Raw genomic sequence first — 20,193 nt, 5'->3', positions numbered from 1 at the left:
GTTGGGGCCTAAATGCCTCCTCCATCCAATACAGCTCCATTTCTGCCCCAACTTCCTTGTTGCTAGGTCCTGAATCCTTAGCTCAGGCAACCATTCCCGTTTGCTTCCCACTGCAGCTCCTTCTATCAGGTCTTTTCTTGCTAGAGTTTATTATTTATGTTGCAACGGAATGACCTTTCAAAACCATCAATCCAGATAATAAGCTCCATGAGGGAAAGGGCCCTGACAATGACAAATTCACTGCAGTCTAGCTCCTAACCCATGAGCCAGCACCTGGCACACAGCTCACAAAACAAGCCTTTAGTGAATATTGTTGAATGACTGAATGAACAAATAAAAAACCTACTCGTTGCATTCCCCTCAGTGGCACCACATAAATTTCAACTGTATTAATGTGACCAGGAAGGTACTGCATACACAAATCTCATCCTTTTTAAATCTCTGCCTCCATGTGCTCCCTTCCCACACAAAGGCCTCTAGTATCCAACAACAGTGCACTCCTTTCAGTTCCTTAAAAAAAACGAAAAAAAAAAAAAAAGCAAGATCTGCTTAATTTTCCATCCTTTTCATTTACTTTCTGTCATTTAGAATATTCCCACACTTTTGGTCTCTTTTTCCCTCTAAACTGCCCTTCTTAAGGCTAATACCTACTCAACTTTCAGCTTTAGCTCTCTGTCAATAGATCACTTCAAATCCCTGTCTCAAAGCTCCCCAAATCCCAAGGACAAATGTCATGCTGAATTTAGCATAGAATACAATGCCAGGCACATGAAGTACTCTCAATAAATGTGTTCTGAAAGAAACAAAGGAAAACAAATGTCAACTGATTGATAATTGATTGCTTTAAAATTGTTCAGTCCATTTGTTGATCAAAGTTAACTCCCTTTTGCACTTGTTTTACCAATTTGATTATTGCCCTCATGACAGAAGTTCACACAGTCCAGTCCTTTTTTTTTTTTTTTTATTTTTTTTAACGTTTATTTATTTTTGAGACAGAGAGAGACAGAGCATGAACGGGGGAGGGGCAGAGAGAGAGGGAGACACAGAATCGGAAGCAGGCTCCAGGCTCTGAGCCATCAGCCCAGAGCCCGACGCGGGGCTCGAACTCACGGACCGTGAGATCGTGACCTGAGCTGAAGTCGGACGCTTAACTGACTGAGCCACCCAGGCGCCCCACAATCCAGTCCTTCTAACAAAGTTTCCAAGATAAAATTATTGTCTAGGAAAATGACGATGTATCTTGTTAATATTCAATAAATCTGTTACAAACACTGTGCAAATATTCAGACACATGTAAATTCATATATATTCATATATATTCATAATAATTATGAATGCATTTAATAAACAAAACATCACTGATTGACAGTATGTCACAATAAGACAAACATGGATCTTCATGTTATGCATCTACCTGGGCTGAAATCTTAGGCTTACCAATTCAATTTTTCTGACCTTGAGCTAGTTACCTAATATTTCAGAGGCTCATTTTTCTCATGTATAGAAATAAAAGTACCTTGTGGTGTGACTGGAAGGAACACAGAGGTTAAGGTGTTCAAAATGGGTGTCATTATTCCAAACTCCATACGTTAAAACATATACCATAGAATGTTTTATTTTAGTGAAAATGGTTATTAATAAATAAGAGAGTACCACTCAAGAATACCTTAGTAGATACCTTGATAAGTCTGTTTTCCTTTTTAAGGAGATAATTAAGATTTGACCATGACTAATTACCTTAGAGATAGGTTTCCTGCCTCTATTGCAAATTAATTTGTGTCACATAAAGTGCACTAAAACATGCATTAAATTAAGTATTCATTGTCTGGCAATCAATTCATCTTAAAAAAAAGCTTAAACACTTGTAAATGTATCATTGATGCCTTTACAATTTTTTTAAATGTTACCAGAGATTATATAAGATTTTTAGATGATCTCTTCAAACATTTAACCCTTAATCCTTTACTCAACTGGACTTACAGCTAAATATCTAGAGTGAGTCTACAGATTAAAACAGTCTCAAATCATTCAAAGTGTTTAGTTTAGCAGGCTAATTAGAATTATTTCTGATATGTTTCTTGTATGCCAGGCACAATCTGGGCACCAAGGAGATAACAATAAACAAAATGGGGAAAAATAGCTCTACTCTCATAACAGCTGAAAACATCACCCATTTATTATTTTGGTTCTTCAGGTCAGAAGTCTGGTATTGGCTGGGACCTCTACTTAGGTTCTCACAAGGATGAAAAAAAATAAGATGTTGACAGAGGTGGGCTCTTATCTATAGTTTCTGGGAAGTAATCTGCTTCCAAGATCATTCACTCTGTTAGCAAAGTGAATCTTCTTACACTTGTAGGACTGATGTCTTCATTTCCTTATTGTCTGTCAGTCTAGGATCACGCTTAGCTCCTTGTGGCTGCTCCTTGCACATGACCCATTCCATCTCCAAAAGCAGCAACAGCACATCAGATTCTTCTCTCAATTTGAAAATCTGTCTTTCCTTTTTGCTACCAGCCAGAGAAAACTCCACCTTTTTTTTTTTTTTAATGTTTATTTATTTTTGAGAGAGAGAGAGCATGAGAAGCGGAGGGGCAGAGAGAGGAGACACAGAATCTGAAGCAGGCTCCCGGCTCTGAGCTGTCAGCACAGACCCCAACGTGGGACTCAAACTCACGGAATGTGAGATCATGACCTGATCCAAAGTCAGATGCTTAACTGAGTGAGCCACCCAGGCGCCCCATGAGAAAACTCTGCTTTTAAAGGGCTTACCTGATTGAGTCAATTCCACCTGGATAGATGGATAATCTCTTTTATGTTAAGCTTAACTGAGTTGAGATTTTATTACATATGTAAAATCCTTTCACAGCAGTACCTACATTAGTGTTTGATTAAATAACCAACAGACAAATCTTAGGAAGAGGGTATCTGCCTTAGAATCTGCGTATCAGGGCACCTGGTTTGCTCAGTTGGTTAAGCTTTCTGACTCTTGATTTCAGCTCAGGTCACAATGTCTCATGTTTGTGAGATCAAGCCTCATGTCGGGCTCTGTGCTGACAGCATGGAGCCTGCTTGGGATTCTTTCTCTCCCTCTCTTTCTCTGCGCCTCACTGGCTCGTGTGTGTGCTCTCTCTCTCTCTCACTCACTCGAAATAAACATTAAAAAAAAAAGAATCTGCCTACCAAAACAGGGGATACCAACTTTAAAAAGAAATCAGTGACATGCATATTGTGTCAGATGATGGTAAGAGCTATAGGGAAAAAAAAAAAAAGCATTTAAGGTATAAGAAATGATCATGTGGAAAAGTATTGTAAACTCACATTCTACAGTCTGAAACATAATACATACTTAGGAATATCTGGGCTTTTGGAGGTGTCAGGCTAAAAAGAACACTGAGAATCTCCCCGGAGTTTAAAGCAGAATGTAGTGGGATAATGCTGAGTATGTCAGAGGGGAAGATGGAGGGGGAGATCATAGCAGGAGCATTTCGTGTTTGGTAACTCCATTCAACTCCTATCAGTGTTTGTTCATAGATCAAGGGAGGAAGGGCACCTTATAAAAAATATAAACTGGGGCACCTGGGTGGCTCAGTTGGTTGAGCCTCAGAATCTTGATTTTGGTGCGGGTCATGATCTCACAGTTTGTGGGATCAAGCCTCACATCTGGCTTCATACTGACAGCATGGAGCCTGCTTGGAATTCTCTCTCTCCCTCTCTCTGTGCTGCTCCCCAGCTCAAGTGTGCTCTCTCTCTTAAAATAAATAAACTTAAAAAAATAAACTAAGCTGTATCATTTTAAGAGAAGTACAAATAAAAGCTGTACCTATTCTCAATTGCATGTACAAATCTGAATGTGGTGTTTATTACTCCAATGCATGTTCTTATCCTGGACCTTGAAACAGAAACCATATTTCCAAAACTGTAAGAGGGCTCACGAAACAGATAAACTGTATACCAGCATGACATGCTAGATAAATTATCTGAGCATAAACCTTTCAGCATCAGTTTATTTAGACACATACAGTCCATGCTAAAACAAAGACCATCTACCCTGATAATAACTCTACAGTGACATATACTTAAAAGGTACGACTACCCGTCTTCCAGTAGCTACGTATTTTACAAAATCCATTCAGTCCCTGTGAATATCACCCTGTGACTTATTTCAGCATTCAAAATGCTATCAACAACCTGCCCTGAATCCCCATTTTGAGAGTCCTCATGGTTCCTCCTAGTTTGCATTTTTCTTTGATGTAGCAAGCTAATTAACCTAACACTAGTGTATTCCTGATGGCCTTAGGCTGCTGAAGCTTGGCAAGTAGAATATCCGGCCAAGTCCCCCACTGATTCTGACAGGAAGCTCAACCCTATAATGGTGTGCACATCTGAGATATTTGAGTCTCCCTCTACTGAGGGCCACCTTGTCCGTGAGTATGAAGTTTTATTTTTAATCTGAGCTCCAACAATTTCACAGAGTTCTCAGTATTAGGTTTTCTTCTCTGTCCTGAGAAAAGTCCCTACTTCCTGGTCATTGGACAAATTTGTATACATTTTCCCTTGCATGGACCTTCCACAACATTCATGTGCCACTAAACATCCTCTTTACTTATCTATTATCTCTAAGGCTTTATGTCTCCTAACAAGGTTCAACAAATGTCTTTCTGTAAAAGGACAGAAAGTGAATATTTTAGGCTCTGTGGACCAGACAGTCTTTGCTGCAACTACTCCAATCTGTGCTGCAGCATAAAAACAACCACAGATGACATGTAATAAATGCATAAGGTTGTGTTCCAATAAAACTTTATTTTATATACACAGATAACGGTCTGGATTTAGCCTGCTCACTGCAAGTTGCTGACCCCTACATTACAAGTTGAAGTTCAGGGGCACCTGGGTGGCTCAGTCAGTTAAGCATCAGACTCTTGGTGTCAGCTCAGGTCATGATCTCATGGTTCATGGATCCTGCTTGGGATTCTCTCTCTCTCCTTCTCTCAAAATAAATAAGTAAATAAAAAAAGTTCAAGTTCAAAGGGCAGGAGACTGAATTCAGAAAAACTGGCCTTTCAAGTGGATTAGAAGCTGACAGTTTCAAAATCTCATGTTACCCTAGTGCATCACACTAATGTCTTTTGGACAAATGTTACATCAATTTACCTTTCTGACACCTTATAAAGACATTCCTCAGTATTGTCCTTATGTTCTTGAAAATATTTTACTTAATTCCCTCTACCAGGGCTAGAGGCTTCTTCAAGCTATTAGTCTTTGGCCAGGTTCTGAAGTCATGTGGTTTCACAACTATATCCTTATTGACTATTACAGTTATCATGGAGTTTCTTAAATCTGTGTTCTTTCCAGACTAAAACCCTACTTTATCTATGTTTCATGTTACAATCCTAGCTAATATGCAAATCTCTCTAACTGGCAAAGTTTTACTGAGGGCAATTTAAAATTGCAGTGACAGAGGAACAAATTTTTTTCATTTGAGAGGCTCCATAAGACAAGCATTCAATGAATCAGATTTTAAGGTTTCTTACAACCTGTTGGAGCTCAAATTTGAACTGATACATTCTTTAGGTTTATATAAATTTAAAACAAAAAATAAAAAAATTTAAATGTTTAACTTTCTATGCTTTAAATATTTTCTTTCCAAATATAGCTTTTTTTTTCCTCTCCAAAACAGCTCCATGAAAAGCTAGATAGTAAATTTCTGTTCTGTAAAAAGCATTCTAAACGTCAGTGAGTTAAGCTAATAGCCTTAATCTTGGTTAGATGTAAGAAGAAAATTGTGACACTCAGAACTTACAAACATAATTTAAAGAGTCTTTTAAAATTATGATTTGTGAATACAGGGATTCATAATGTGTGCAAACAAAAGTTAATTTAATATTTCTGATAAGTAGAAGGCTCTTTTTTAAAAAATTAGCATTACTAATAGGAGTTTTAAAACAACTCTGTATATCTTCTTCCTAATTGTAAATAATGTAAATGATATTCTGCTTTGTATAAGACTAATAATTTTGAGAGTTCTATGTATATTTTAGATACTAACCCCTTAGCAGATATATGATTCATAAATATTTTTTCCCATTCTGCAGGATGTCTTTTCATTTTGTTGGTCATTTCTTTTGTTATGCAGAAGCTTTTCAGTTTGATGCAGTCCTACTTGTTTAGTTTTGCTTTTGTTGTTTACGCTTTTGCTGTCATATCTGTGAAATCCTTGGCAAGACAGTCAAGGACCTTTTTCCTTTTGTCTTCTTCTATGAGTTTTATGGTTTCAGGTCTTACCTGTAAGTCTTTAATCCATTTGGAGATAAATTTTGGGAGTGGTGTAAGATATGGCCCAGTCTCATTCTTTTGCATATCAATATCCACTTTTCCCAACACCACTTATCAACTAGACTCAATTTTTTTCCACTATTGTCAAATATTAGTCAAAGATCAGTTGACCATGTATGCACGGATTCTTTCTGGGTTCTTAATTCTACTCTGTTGGTCTATGTCTTTTTTATGTCAATACCATACTTTTTTTTGATTACTATAACTTTGTAACACAGTTTCAAATCAGGAAGTGTGATGCCTCCATCTTTGCTATTCTTTCTCGGGACTGCTTTCACTAGTAGGGATCTTTCTCGGGACTGCTTTCACTAGTAGGGATCTTTTGTGCTACCATACACATTTTAGAACTTTTTTTTTTTTTTTATTTTTTAATATATGAAATTTACTGTCAAATTGGTTTCCATACAACACCCAGTGCTCATCCCAAAAGGTGCCCTCCTCAATACCCATCACCCACCCTGCCCTCCCTCCCACCCCCCATCAACCCTCAGTTTGTTCTCAGTTTTTAACAGTCTCTAATGCTTTGGCTCTCTCCCACTCTAACCTCTTTTTTTTTTTTTTTTTCCTTCCCCTCCCCCATGGGTTTCTGTTATGTTTCTCAGGATCCACATAAGAGTGAAACTTTAGAACTTTTTTCTACTTCTGTAAAAATATCATTACACTCAGTGGCAAAAAAACAAACAAACAGATAACTTGATTTAAAAATAGGCAAAGGACTGGAAGAGACATATTTCCTAAGATAATCAAATGCCCAATAGATACGTGAAAAGGTGCTCAACATCATTAATCAAAAAACAAAACAAAACAAAACAAAAAACAAAAAAAAATGCAAATCAAAACCATAATATCACCTCACACCTATTAGAATAGCTATTATCAAAAAGACAAGAGATGGCAAGTGCTGGTAAGGATGTGGAGAACAGAGAACACTTGTACGGAGTTGGTTGGAATGCAAACCGGTGCAGCTACTATGTAAAACAGTATACAGATTCCTCAAAAAATGAAAAATAGAATTGCCATGCGGTCTAGCAAGCCAACTTTTGAGTATGTACCTCAAAGACAATAAATCATTATTTTGAAGACATGTCTGCACTCCCATATTTACTGCAGCATTATTTACAATAGCCAAGACATGGAAACAACCTAAGTGTCATCAGTGCAAAATGGATAAGGAAAATGTGACACACACACACACACACACACACACACACACACGTACGTACGTATATAATGAAATACTATTCAGCCATAAAAAGAAGGATAATAGAAGGATGTCAGAAGGATTTCTGATAAAATAAGTCAGAAAGAGAAGATATATTATTTCATTTATATGTGTAATCTAAATCAACAGATCTCCTAGAGAGAACAGATTGGTGGTTGTCAGAGGCAGGAGTGGTAGACAAAGTTTTCAAGGGTACAAATGTCCAGTTATAAGATGAATAAATTCTTGGGATTTAATGTACATGGTGACTACAGTTAACAACACTGTATTTTATTTTCAAAAGTTGCTAAGAAAGTATATATTAAAAACTAGAAACAGAATTAAAAAAAGACAATTATCTTATAATTTGAATTATAAATTTCAATATTTACATATGAGTCAAAATATATTGTTTCTAAAATTTGGGTCATGTTACATACCTGTTCATTTTGAAGAAATGTAAAATAAGTGTATGTTAGGTATCAGGGTATATAGGCAGAGGAATGGATATTCAATGGTTTATCCAGGAAAAGAAGAGATTAAAAGAGAATATTTTCTTTTAAAGGGAGACAGTGTGGTTGTTTCAAAATATAATAGAAAATAGTGAAATATATTTGAAGACATACAAGAAGTGCAAAAGGTACGAATGAAATGAATTTTCATGTGCCTGGGTTTATGGTAAGTGAAAATAATGGGACAGAAGCAATGAAATGTACTTAAAATTTAACAAAATTGGCTAGATATGATAGGTTTATTCACAAGGGACAAAAAAATGCTTGTGACTCCTTTACTATAAATTGTTCAATGTATGATTGCAAACAAAAAAAAAAAAGAAGTATAATTCTAGTTTTTTCCTTGTTAAATATAATTTTTATGTGTCCAAAAAACAGTTTCTTTTATCACAAATATATTTTGAATTCTCTGTACTTTTTGACACATTTGTAATTATCTTTTTTTTTTTAAATTTCAGGAGTAGAATTTAGTGATTCATCGCTTATATATAACACCCAGTGCTCATCCCAATAAGTGACCTTCTTAATGCCCATCACCCATTTAGCCCATTCCCCCAACCAACACACCTCCCGCAACCCTATTTTTTCTCTGTATTCAAGAGTATCTTATGGTTTGCCTCACTCTGTTTTTATCTTTTTTTTCCTTCCTTTCCCCTATGTTCATCTGTTTTGTTTCTTAAATTCCACATGAATGAGTGAAGTCATATGATGTAAATTACCTTTGATAACTACTATTGAATGTTGTAAAAGTTAAAAGTTCCTAATATAGTCACTTACTGCAGAGTGTATACATACATGTGTGTGTTTGTGGAGTGTATATGTGCATGTGTGTGTTTGTGTGTATTTTAAAATATTATGTGTAACTATTTCTCACCTATTGAATATTGTACCTTATGTTTGGATACCTGTGGCTTATGTTATTTATTTTTCTTTTGACAATCTTTTGATTTTTACCTTTCTCAAATTTAGGTCCCAAATTCAAAATAATAAAACTTATCTTCTATACCTAAAATAGTTGTATTTCCTAAATGGCCCTTGTTTTTTTAAATATAATTTATTGTCAAATTGGTTTCCATACAACACCCAGTGCTCATCCCAACAAGTGTAAATGGCCATTGTTAATGAAAAGCTATGCTACGTGTTTTATTAAAGGATGGGAAATTAGAATAATTAAGTTTATCTGGCATGCTCTAAATTTTAATTAAAAATTAAGCTGAGGCTTTCGACAAGCTGAGAAACACTTCTGGAGCTTCCAAATGCATGGCTAAGACTTTGTTCTGGACATCATCACAATGAGAAAACCAACAGGCAATGGCTACCCAATGGAATGAATGGTAGCAACCAAAGAAATTGCAGAAACCATCAGTAGCTCTGGACCACAGTATTTCAATACTGTATGGAAGAAATCCAATATCCTGTGCTGTTGATTTGGTCATCCTGGATGTAATTATAAGTGAAGACCTTCAAGGAAATGTCACAAGAGTAGGGAATTATCTTACTGAGTTACTGAAGGCTAAACACACTTTCATTGGCAATATCAGCGGTGTTACCCTTTTTATTAAAATTGACTTAGTTAAGGACCATAAGAAAAGGAGTCCTGCCATAGTCAAAAGTCGATACACTGTCTACAAGATGAAAGAAAAACAAGTGGTTCCCACTGCTGATGGACCTCATAGATATGCTTGAAACCACCTACGTACTGGATTGAAGAAGATCCAAAGTTTATGGTGGATCAACCTGATGGAATTTTAACAGCTTTAGGATAAGCCATGGGAGCCAAAAATGAAAGTGTGATCTTTGAGAATACTCCATGCACGACAAAGATACCTAATGAAACACATTCAGAATTGTTCAGTGATGGCACCACTGACTCTATAGAAAATCCCAGAAGGAAGAGAAATGGATAGTGCACGTGGGGCCCCTGGGTGGCTCAGTTGGTTAAGTGTCCCACTCTTGGTTTCAGCTCAGAACACGATCTCACGGTTTTGTAAGTTTGAGGCCCACATCGGGCTCTGTGCTGGCAGCATGGAGCCTGCTTGGGATTCTCTCCCTCTCCATGTCTCTCTGCCCCTACCCCACTCATGCTGTCTGTGTCTCTCTCAAACATAAATAAACTTTAACAAAAAAGAAAGAAATGGATTGTGCACAGATAAATATTCACTACTTAGTAAGAAGGTTAAATCACAAAAGATTATCATTTTGAAGCAAGATAAATGTGCAGAGATACAGCAAATAAGCGGATCTGTCTCTTCCATCCATAGCTCTGTTGTAGCATTCAAAAGTAAATTTTGATTCTATTTTGATTTGTAAATAAAAATTTAAGTAACAAGAATAAATCAAGTGATGATCAAACCATGGTAAGAGTATTGGCACAACCTCTAGCCTGCTAATTTTTTGACTTGAGATTTCTGAAGTACTTAATTTATTCTACAAACGTAAGCCTCAAAGTTAATACTAAGTTGGCAGCCTGACTTCTCATGTTATAATGTTTGAAATTACAGAGCAAAGTACAATAGGTACCTTCATTTGGGAGACTTGGGCGTCTTACAATCTGAATTCTGTAATGGTTTAATGTACGTAAGTATAGTCATAGACCGTAATGAAAGATGATATAAACAAGAAAATAATATGAGTCTTTTTGGTTCCTTAATTTAGGACAAATAAACAAACAAAACAAAAAGCACCTCAGTCTCTTATTTTTTTAATCATCTACTACTTATCAGTAGTTGGCAAAACTAGACATAGTATCCATTAAGTCATATGCAGATAAGGCACACTATTCATATAATCATACAAGTATAAAACTGGTATTATGATAAATGCTTTAAAATATAAATAGCTATAGTATCAGAAGACTATGCAATTAGTGATACTTATTTGGGGGAAAAAAGACATTTGACTTATTTGGGGGAGGTGTGTTCGGGGAACTTTGAGGAAAAAGCATTTGAACTGGTATGTCCAGAGAGCAGAAAGTGTTCCAGGTAAGAGAACAGCACTTATAGAGGCCATGTACTGGGAGGAAATCTGGCCTGTTCAAATACTTAGAGCTTAGAAAACAAGCTTAGAAAGTAAGAGTGCTTGATCTAGAGATGTGGGTAAAGACAGACGTAGGGTTGAGATCATGTTACAAACTTTATTTCTTTTCACCAAAACAACAAAAGAACGTTCAAGGATTTTAAGCAGGGGTGTTTGTAACAAAAAACAAAACAATAGCAAAATTGGATAATATATGCTGTGCTTTGCTGTATGCCAGGGATTGTCTCAAGGGTTTCCTATCTCATTGAGGAAGCACTGATAAACTCAGATTAGTTCATCAAAACTCTAAGAGACTAAGACATTTTGTTTGAGTCAATATTTCTATGTGTAACTTACTTGTGATGACCACTTTTAAAAAAATAGCAGTGTGTTCCTAGTTCTTAGAGTTTCTCGTTCAGTAAGAGACCCAGGAATTTGAATTTTAATAAGCATGGTCCATAATCCTGACAGACTGTCCATGGACCATGGTTGGATAAACACCTACTGTGTAACACTTCTTATTTCACACACATACCAATGATCTGATCCCCTGCGAAAGGTCACAGAGTATATAGAGTCTGATTTTTCACTACCAAATTCCTATATCCAGCCTTCAAGGATTGGCATATACAGAAGATAACAGTTTATAGATCTTCAAAAAAATCAAGCACATCAAACTGAAACAATGTAACTATAATCTTAGCAAATATTATGCAAGAAAATCAAGATGATAAACAAATTTCATTAACTGGTAACCTCACCAATTACAAGATATTTCTGTTAGAAGTATTGAACTTACTTAACTTTTCCTAAGACAGAAAAATTCATCTAAGTGCTGAACAAAATTAGAAGAGTAGTTTCCTGACATGGGGTGGGGTGTGGGCTGGGAATGATAAAGACATGGTGTGAGCAAACTTTTACAGGCGATGAAATGTGAATCTTGAGAACTGTTTTAGTTATACCATTATACACATTTGAACTCATCGAACTTATACTCAGGATCTATATGCTTCACTATATCTAAGTTATACCTTAATGAAATAAATCAATCAATAGAAATATAAGTATCTGTGACATAATGCCCTATTTCATGCCCCATCCTTACAATACCTCTCAACTTCAGTCAGGTGTCCTGGCATTTTCTTTTCCTATGAGCTTCCTGTGAAGAGGTCCTTGGGTACATAGCAGTTCTAGAAACACTCTGCCTTTATCCACTCTACACAAACTTGTCCATGTTACAACAACACATCATTTCAACTTACATGTTTTGACTGAGAGCAACTAACAAAACAACATTAAAATGTTGAGAGGTTGAAACAAATTTTCATGCATTCTTTCACTGAGCTTATATTTAACAAGTCTGTGAGAAGTGGAAAAAGATACAATGACAGTTCAGCAGCAAAGGGGCTAGGCCAAGAATGAACAGTGCCACTGTGAGTGAATATAGTTCACAGTGACAAAAATGGAATTTTTGACCATTTCTGCTGTTTTTGAGATAGAGAATAAATAATGTGCATATAAATTCACTTTCCCCCAGAAAAACTTCAAGTCACCTTTGTTATAGAATTCAGTCTGAGGACCAACAAGGCACTATAAAGCACAAACTGAGTCACTGATGGAACACATACTCAGTATAAAGAAAAACACAAATGATGATCAAACTATATCCAATTAACTATTGAGAGATCAACTTTTCATTCTAATCCTTGACTTTTAGAAATTTTCACTTTTCCATTTATTAAGTGTAAAATAGGAACAGAGTATGTATTATTTATTTAAAAGTCACATAAAGTGCAAGATAATGTAAAAAACCTAAAAACTATAAAGTTATAGAATTAATAAAAACTGTAAGAAACTCAAATAATTCAGTTTAAAATCCTTTTTTTTAAATTAGTATTGGAAGAAAAACAGTATGTTCATTTTTAAACGTCCCAACTAAACAAAATGGGGCAGGTAACAACACACACAAAAACATACTCAAGTTCATTAATTTTGTTCAGGTTTTACTTCCTCATAATCAGTAGTGACTACCTAAGTCCAGTGGCTCCAAATAATGGCAATCAATAGTTACGTCCTTTGAAATTAAAGCTACAATGATTTATTAATCTTTTATTTATTCTTGAAGAATAAAAATCCATTTTGATGAAAAATAACTTAAGTCTCTGAAGAAAGGAGTATGTCTGGCATCTGGATATATAAATGAATAAGCATACCATAACAGGATTTCTGAGGTTTGCTTATGGATGACATAACTTATATGTTGATTATCAGATGCCAAGACAAAGACTGAAAATATAAAAACAAAGTCTCAACATGCTTATATAAAGTTATATAAATAACTTCTATAAAGCTATTGTAATAACACATTTTGAATGACAAGCAAATATGATACCTATTACAGAAGAGAAACACATCAAAAGATGAATGAAAAGGGGCATTAATAAACCAAAATGTAACTCTATTTAAAACAAAACAAAACAAAACAAAACAAAATAGGGGCACCTCGGTGCTCAGTCAGTTAAGCAACTTATTCTTGATCTCAGCTCAGGTCTTGATCTCAGGGTTGTGAGTTCAAGCCCCATGTTTGGCTCCATGCTGAGCTTGAAGCCTACTTAAAAAACAAAAACAAACAAAAACCTAGGGGCAGCTGGGTGGCTCAGTAGTTTGAGCGACCAACCCTTGATTTCAGATCAGGTCATGATCTCACGGTCGTGGGATCGAGCCCCACGTCAGGCTCAGCACTGACAGTGCAGAGCCTGCTTGGGACTCTCCCTCCCCCTCTCTCTCTGCACTTCCCCATGCTTACTTTCTCTCAAAATACCTAAAATAAAACCATTAAAAAAACATTGGTACAGGGAAACTATAAAGATAAATTGGTGAGAACAACTTTACAAAAATTAAATTTGAAGTAACATAGTCCATATTAATGAACTATAATGGACATGAAGAGAATAAGGAGCACACATACATAATAATAAAAAGAAAAAAGAAAAATAACATATAAGAAGAGACCTTGAGTACGTGCATTATAATCACACACAAAAAAATTTAAACCAGAAAGGGTAAATAAAGAAGAATCACTGAAATAGTTTCCTCCTTACAATTTACAAAGAACTTCTGATGATACTTTATCAAATTTCCTAACTAAAACAGCTAAAAAAGTAATCTGTGGTATTACACTTATTTTTCTCTCCTTCAATATGCCTTGGATATTTCAGATACAGTTTATCTTAATCCCATAGCTCACAAAAATATTCTTACTTCACAAAATTATTCTTACTTCACATGAGCTAAGTGGTCACGTGACTCATGAGGCTGCTTCTCTATAGAAGCAGGATGAACGTCCACCTAAAATGTGGTTAGGATGCCCAGACCATTGATGCCCCATTTGTACCAATAGACTATGAAAGTTTTTCGTTGTTGTTGTTGCTACTGTTGTTGTTTTTTCTCACATGAAAAATCTTTCTGGGAAGAGAAAGGCAGACTTAACAAGTTGTTCTTAAAATTATTTAAGAAAATAGAGGAAGAATATTGGTTTTCTGCTTTTACAGTGAGTAGGGAGCAGACCCAGGGTGAGCATTCCTGTACAAGTTTTGAACTTGGCATGCCCTGCTATCAATGAAGGGAGCAGCAAGGGGGCTTTCTTATCAGCTTGTTCAGATGTGGGTCAGAAAGGGAACAGGGAGGGGTAGGACTTAAAAGCTGCCAGTAGTCAAACATCAAAAATGGAATCATGGAATCGGACTATTACAGTAACAACAACAGTAAATTTTTATGCATAATTAACATTTCTCAGGTCCTATGATAAAATCTTCACCTCCACTTCCTCATCTGAATATACCTGGAGAACAAGGGGTGCTATTATTTTAAGTGTTAATTTCTTTGTATTAAGGCAGCCCATGATAATAACATCAACTAACATTTTCTGAGCATTTGGTATGTACTCAGGTATTATTTGAAGCTGCTTACAGGGATTTTCTCATTAAATCAACAACAAATCTATAAGGGAAATAGTTCATAATCCTCATTCTACAAATGGTGATGCTGAAGCACTGAGTGGTTAAGTAGTAGGATGCGGATTAGAATTAAAGAACACAGACAGTCCTGCTCCAGAAAACAAGCTCCTAACCACAATGTTATGTTGTTTCTTGGCAGGCTTTTCAAGTTCCAGATGTCTTTCTCTTTGGAGGTCATACAAACCAGGTTTGTTTCACTCATGGTTACCCTGTATCTGGTTAGCATTACAGTTCACGCCTCACCTTTATGTCAGCCTCCTAACTTCTAACCTCAAGGACAGGTTGAATGTGCCTGTTCTCTGACTATTCCCAGGAGAAATACAGTCCCACTAAAAATGATTAAAAAGTTAAACTCCTGTATAATAAACCTAAGGAATATAAAGCTATGATAAAGTAATGAAAGGAAATGTCTTGTCACTCAAAAATGAAAAACCATTCTAAAGGTCAGAGTATTTTATTTCTTTGCTCTAATTCAGGGAGTTGAATTTCTGGTACATCCTCAAAACATAGATTTTTAACAGGTAATAGAAAGGGAGTAGTACATATCCCTTTTTTTTCTGACAATGAATAAGCAGTCAGAAAAGGCAATTAGCACTCAGCTCCCACACTCCATCCCTGTCCTTAGCTCATTATGCTTAAAAATGATTGTCCAATAAAAGATATGTTCCCGGCAATCATTTCGTATACCAGCAAAAAGTTAAGTGTAAGTATATACATATCTCCTAGGTGAAACATTTATTTTTGTCTCCTTCTTTACATCTTTACCCCAACTATATGTATGAATAGTCTTAATTTTGCAGTCATCATTTTTCAGGAAAACTTAGGAGAGTTTTTCTTCTCCCTTATGCCTGTAAGTCCTTAGATCAATGCATATACCTCCCTACCTCCCCCTTCCCCCTTTTCTTCCTCCCTTCTCTGTTCTTTTCCTTCTCTTTCTCCTTCTCCTTTTTTCCCCTCTCCTTCCTCTTCTCTCCCTCTTCTTTCCTTCTTTTTTTTTTATTTCCCTTGAGGAAAAAAATTTTTTCAAGTAAAAAATTTTGCCGACAACTCCAATATATTTAATAAAGTTACATTTCTATTAATTAGTGGGGGTCCTGGAGCCTTCGGCATGTTCCCGTTCCTTGTGCATCACACCAGGTCCTTTGACTCCATAGTGATAATGTGAAAATCACTATTCTAGATGATTGGCAAAAGCAGTCACTAGACAATCTACATAAATATCCTGATCAGAGACTTAAGCATCTCTGAGGCCCTCATATTTTGGTGTCTAGGGTATTAATAATCCAGTAGAAAAATAAGTCATTTTTCTTAAATATGTCTTTTAAATGGCTTTTCTGCTTGCTTCACAAAGTTGTCATGAGGATCAACCTGTAGAATATTAGGGGAGATGCCTTAGAAGTTAATCAATTCAATTCTCCACCTGATGATTGGATTCTATATGCACACCATTTTAGATGCAGGTCGTATCAGTTTGAAAAGTTCTGTTTTTGATAAAATTATTCTTTACATTATCAAGACTTCTTTGAAAATATTTAATAAACTGCAAAGGACTCTACAAATACAAGATATTATTACTCTATTGTGCCAGGTAACACAGTAGCTACAAAGATTGACAAGAGATAATTCCTGGGTCTAGAAGCTTATGATCTGGGGAAAGGAAGAATACGAACATGCAAATAACTAAAGAGAAAAAAGAATTTCATATGTGCCATAAAAGAATAAAATATTTAATTCTGAGTACTCAAAGAGATATTTCAAATCCAGTTGAGAAAATCAGGAATGACCTTTTATTTATTTTTTTTTATTTTTTTTTCAACGTTTTTTATTTATTTTTGGGACAGAGAGAGACAGAGCATGAACGGGGGAGGGGCAGAGAGAGAGGGAGACACAGAATCGGAAACAGGCTCCAGGCTCCGAGCCATCAGCCCAGAGCCCGACGCGGGGCTCGAACTCACGGACCGCGAGATCGTGACCTGGCTGAAGTCGGACGCTTAACCGACTGCGCCACCCAGGCGCCCCAGGAATGACCTTTTAAAAATAAGGTGGGCATTATTTGGTATGTAGGGTTCTTTTAGAAAATGAAATGCAAGGCATTATTTCAGTAAGGTTATGGAGATGAGGAATAGTAAGATCTTTGAATAATAATAGGTCCTATGTCCAAATTAAAGCATATTGAGAAATCAGATGTAAGGTAGTGAATGTAAGTCAGCATTAACAATGTTCAGTGCAGATCTAATACCACGGCATTATAGAAAAATAAAGATGGGTTCAAATCCCAGCTTAGCTAATTACTATGTAACATGGACAAAGAATCTACCACTACTTTTTTCTTCTAAAAACAGGGAATAGACTACAACTAACTCGCTGGGGAACTAAGGAATTAGCATGAGCAAACTGTTAGTTATTACTGTCAACTTTATGATTAACAATGGCATGAATTATTGTTAACAATATTCTGGTTTTGAGATGAAAGTTTAGTGAAATAACAGGTTTTATTTTTTTCTGTTCACTTTTGTCTATATAACTAATGTTAATTTTACTGTTCAAGGTTCAAAAAACAACAGCAGCTAATTCCTCTTTAAATTTGTATGAGAAGCATTTATTAGAATAAAGATGACAGTTTTAACTCAATATCTGTCAAACCAAATCATTACTGTAATAACCTTATAAATACTTATAACCTAACTTTCATGTATACTTTGAGTAATATCCTCAAGAGTGAAAATTAATTTATTGACAATATTGTTTTTCCATTTATAATAAATGTACAACTTTTTAAAGCCACATGCAATGGCAACATTCATCAGGGAGTAGCATGAGGCCTACAATCGCAAGTGGCAGTCTTGCAATTCATATAAGACTATATATTTATTCTACAAAAATATACTGAGTATACCGAATGGACCACGTGTTATGTTAAGTCCTGGAAGCTGAGAGATAAAGGCACTCTTTATCCCTGAAGATCTCGGAAAAAATAAACTGGAAGTAATGATAAAGGCTTTAATAGTAATATTAATGTGAGATGTGGATAGACATAAACAGCTACAATTAACTTCCCTAGGTTAGATAACAACTCATGTTTATTTGCACTGTATAACAAGGATGTACTTTTCAGATGAGATGACAATTATATTGAGCCTTATAAAAACTTTACTTCGACTTATAATAAGGAGCTAAAATATATGCAGATTATATTAGTAACTGCTCTCACCTCCTACCCTCTACCATTTTTTCCTGACCCAATGAAGGTAAATCAATGAGGCAAAATATGCTCTTATGTTTATGAAAGTCCCTGTTTGAAACTGAAATGCAATTGCAATGACCCTTTCTACAGAAATGCTGGTTACCTTTATTCAAGTTTAAGACAATCTTAAAAACAGTTGTACCACTGGCTCTGATTTCAACTTAACTATTAGGAATTATTTACTATGGGCAGTATTGATTAATGTGAGGAATTCAAAGCTGAGTCAACCACAGTCCATGGTTCACAGTATGATTTATAGGCATGTCCACAACAAGATAACTAGAAAGAACACAACATTCTACAATAAAGATAAAGATGTCCTGTGGTATATTTAGAGATAGAGGATGGTTTATTCCAAATGAGGATCCTGGAGAAATTTTCACCGAAGAGTAGACATTGAAACCGAATGAGTGGAGATAGGCTATGCACATAGCAAGAACGAGGGCAGAAATACTAAAATCTTGGGGCACCTGGGTGGCTCAGTCATTAAGTGTCCTACTTCGGCTCAGGTCATGATCTCACAATTCATGGGTTCGAGCCCTGCATCGGGCTCTGTGCTGTCAGTGTGGACCTGGAGCCTGTTTCAGATTCTGTCTCCCTCTCTCTGTGCCCCTCCCCCCCCAAAGTAAACATTAAAAAAATTTAAAAGAAACACTAAAATCTTACTAATAGAATTCTATCCAAAGAAAACTATAAATAGAAAGAATTTAGCAGTGCTATCTTATTTTACTCAGAATATACATTTTCACTAGATACAAATTTATAATTTTATAGGTAAAACAAAAGTATAAATACACAAAACACACAAGTGTGTGTGTGTGTGTGTGTGTGTGTATATATATATATATATATACAATAATGTTTACAATAATAAGAGTGTTACCAAACAGATATGCCAAATGTGTAGCACTTAATTACATACTATCATAATAGCAAAAAAAATTATCTTCTAAGAATGCAGAAATAAGTTAAATACAGAGTAGGTATTAGATTTGAGTAACTTAATAAAGAAACACAGGCCATATTTGAAAATATTGCAAGTATTTGTTTCTGATCAACTAATTCACCTTGTATGCAAGACTAATAACAATGTTTCTTGTGGGTGTGGTTTTAATTATAACCTTAAACTTCCAAGGTATTAAAAATATACTAGCTTCTAATATATCCATCATTATAGTTGGAGAACAATAGTGTTACAGACTACATGATACTCCTAATTCTAATTTACAGTACTATGTTTGACTAAAAGTTCAGATTTTTCTTTTCAGTCACCTCAAACAATGATGGGAAAATAAGATTACTAAAAGTATTTCACTCATAACATGTTATGAAGCAGTCTACTGCATAATATACATGTAAGTTAAACAGTTAAAGCCAGCTGATATCATGTAAACAGGAAAAAATAGTTTAACTGGATATTTTTCATTGAATTCAACTTTGTTGACTATCTCACATGTGTAGGTGATGTAGACTTTTAATATATTTTTTCCACAAAAAAAGGCAAATTATTTTTTCCTCAAGTGTTATACAGCCTATATTATTAGTTTTATTAAAATTAATGTTACCCCTTAGCCTGGAATCCACACAATTTGTAGTTAATTAAGAATGTCTAGAAATTTCGCATACAAATTGCCAAGTTTCCTAGAGAATATAGCCATAAAAAATAAGAAGAAAATTTGGTTTTTTCTATTTACTCAATAAATGATAAAGATTGAATAACAAAATATTTTCAGAACTCAAAAATCCATGTTAATAATTTCAATGTATAGACAATATCCTTGACTGCTTATTTTTGAGGCATTCTATAATATGGTTTAAAAGTGGAATCCAGGGGCGCCTGGGTGGCTTGGTCGGTTAAGCGTCCAACTTCGG

At 35.4% G+C, this 20,193-nt stretch overlaps 1 pseudogene; it reads left to right on the top strand.

Annotated features, from left to right (window-relative positions):
* The window catches only part of LOC122225419, a 50,254-nt pseudogene that overhangs the window by 2,535 nt on the left and 27,526 nt on the right, over positions 1-20,193 (top strand).

The sequence above is a fragment of the Panthera leo genome, chromosome B4 (assembly GCF_018350215.1).
Source record: "Panthera leo isolate Ple1 chromosome B4, P.leo_Ple1_pat1.1, whole genome shotgun sequence".
In the NCBI taxonomy this organism is placed as follows: domain Eukaryota; kingdom Metazoa; phylum Chordata; class Mammalia; order Carnivora; family Felidae; genus Panthera; species Panthera leo.
This window is presented reverse-complemented; position numbering and strand designations above follow the sequence as displayed.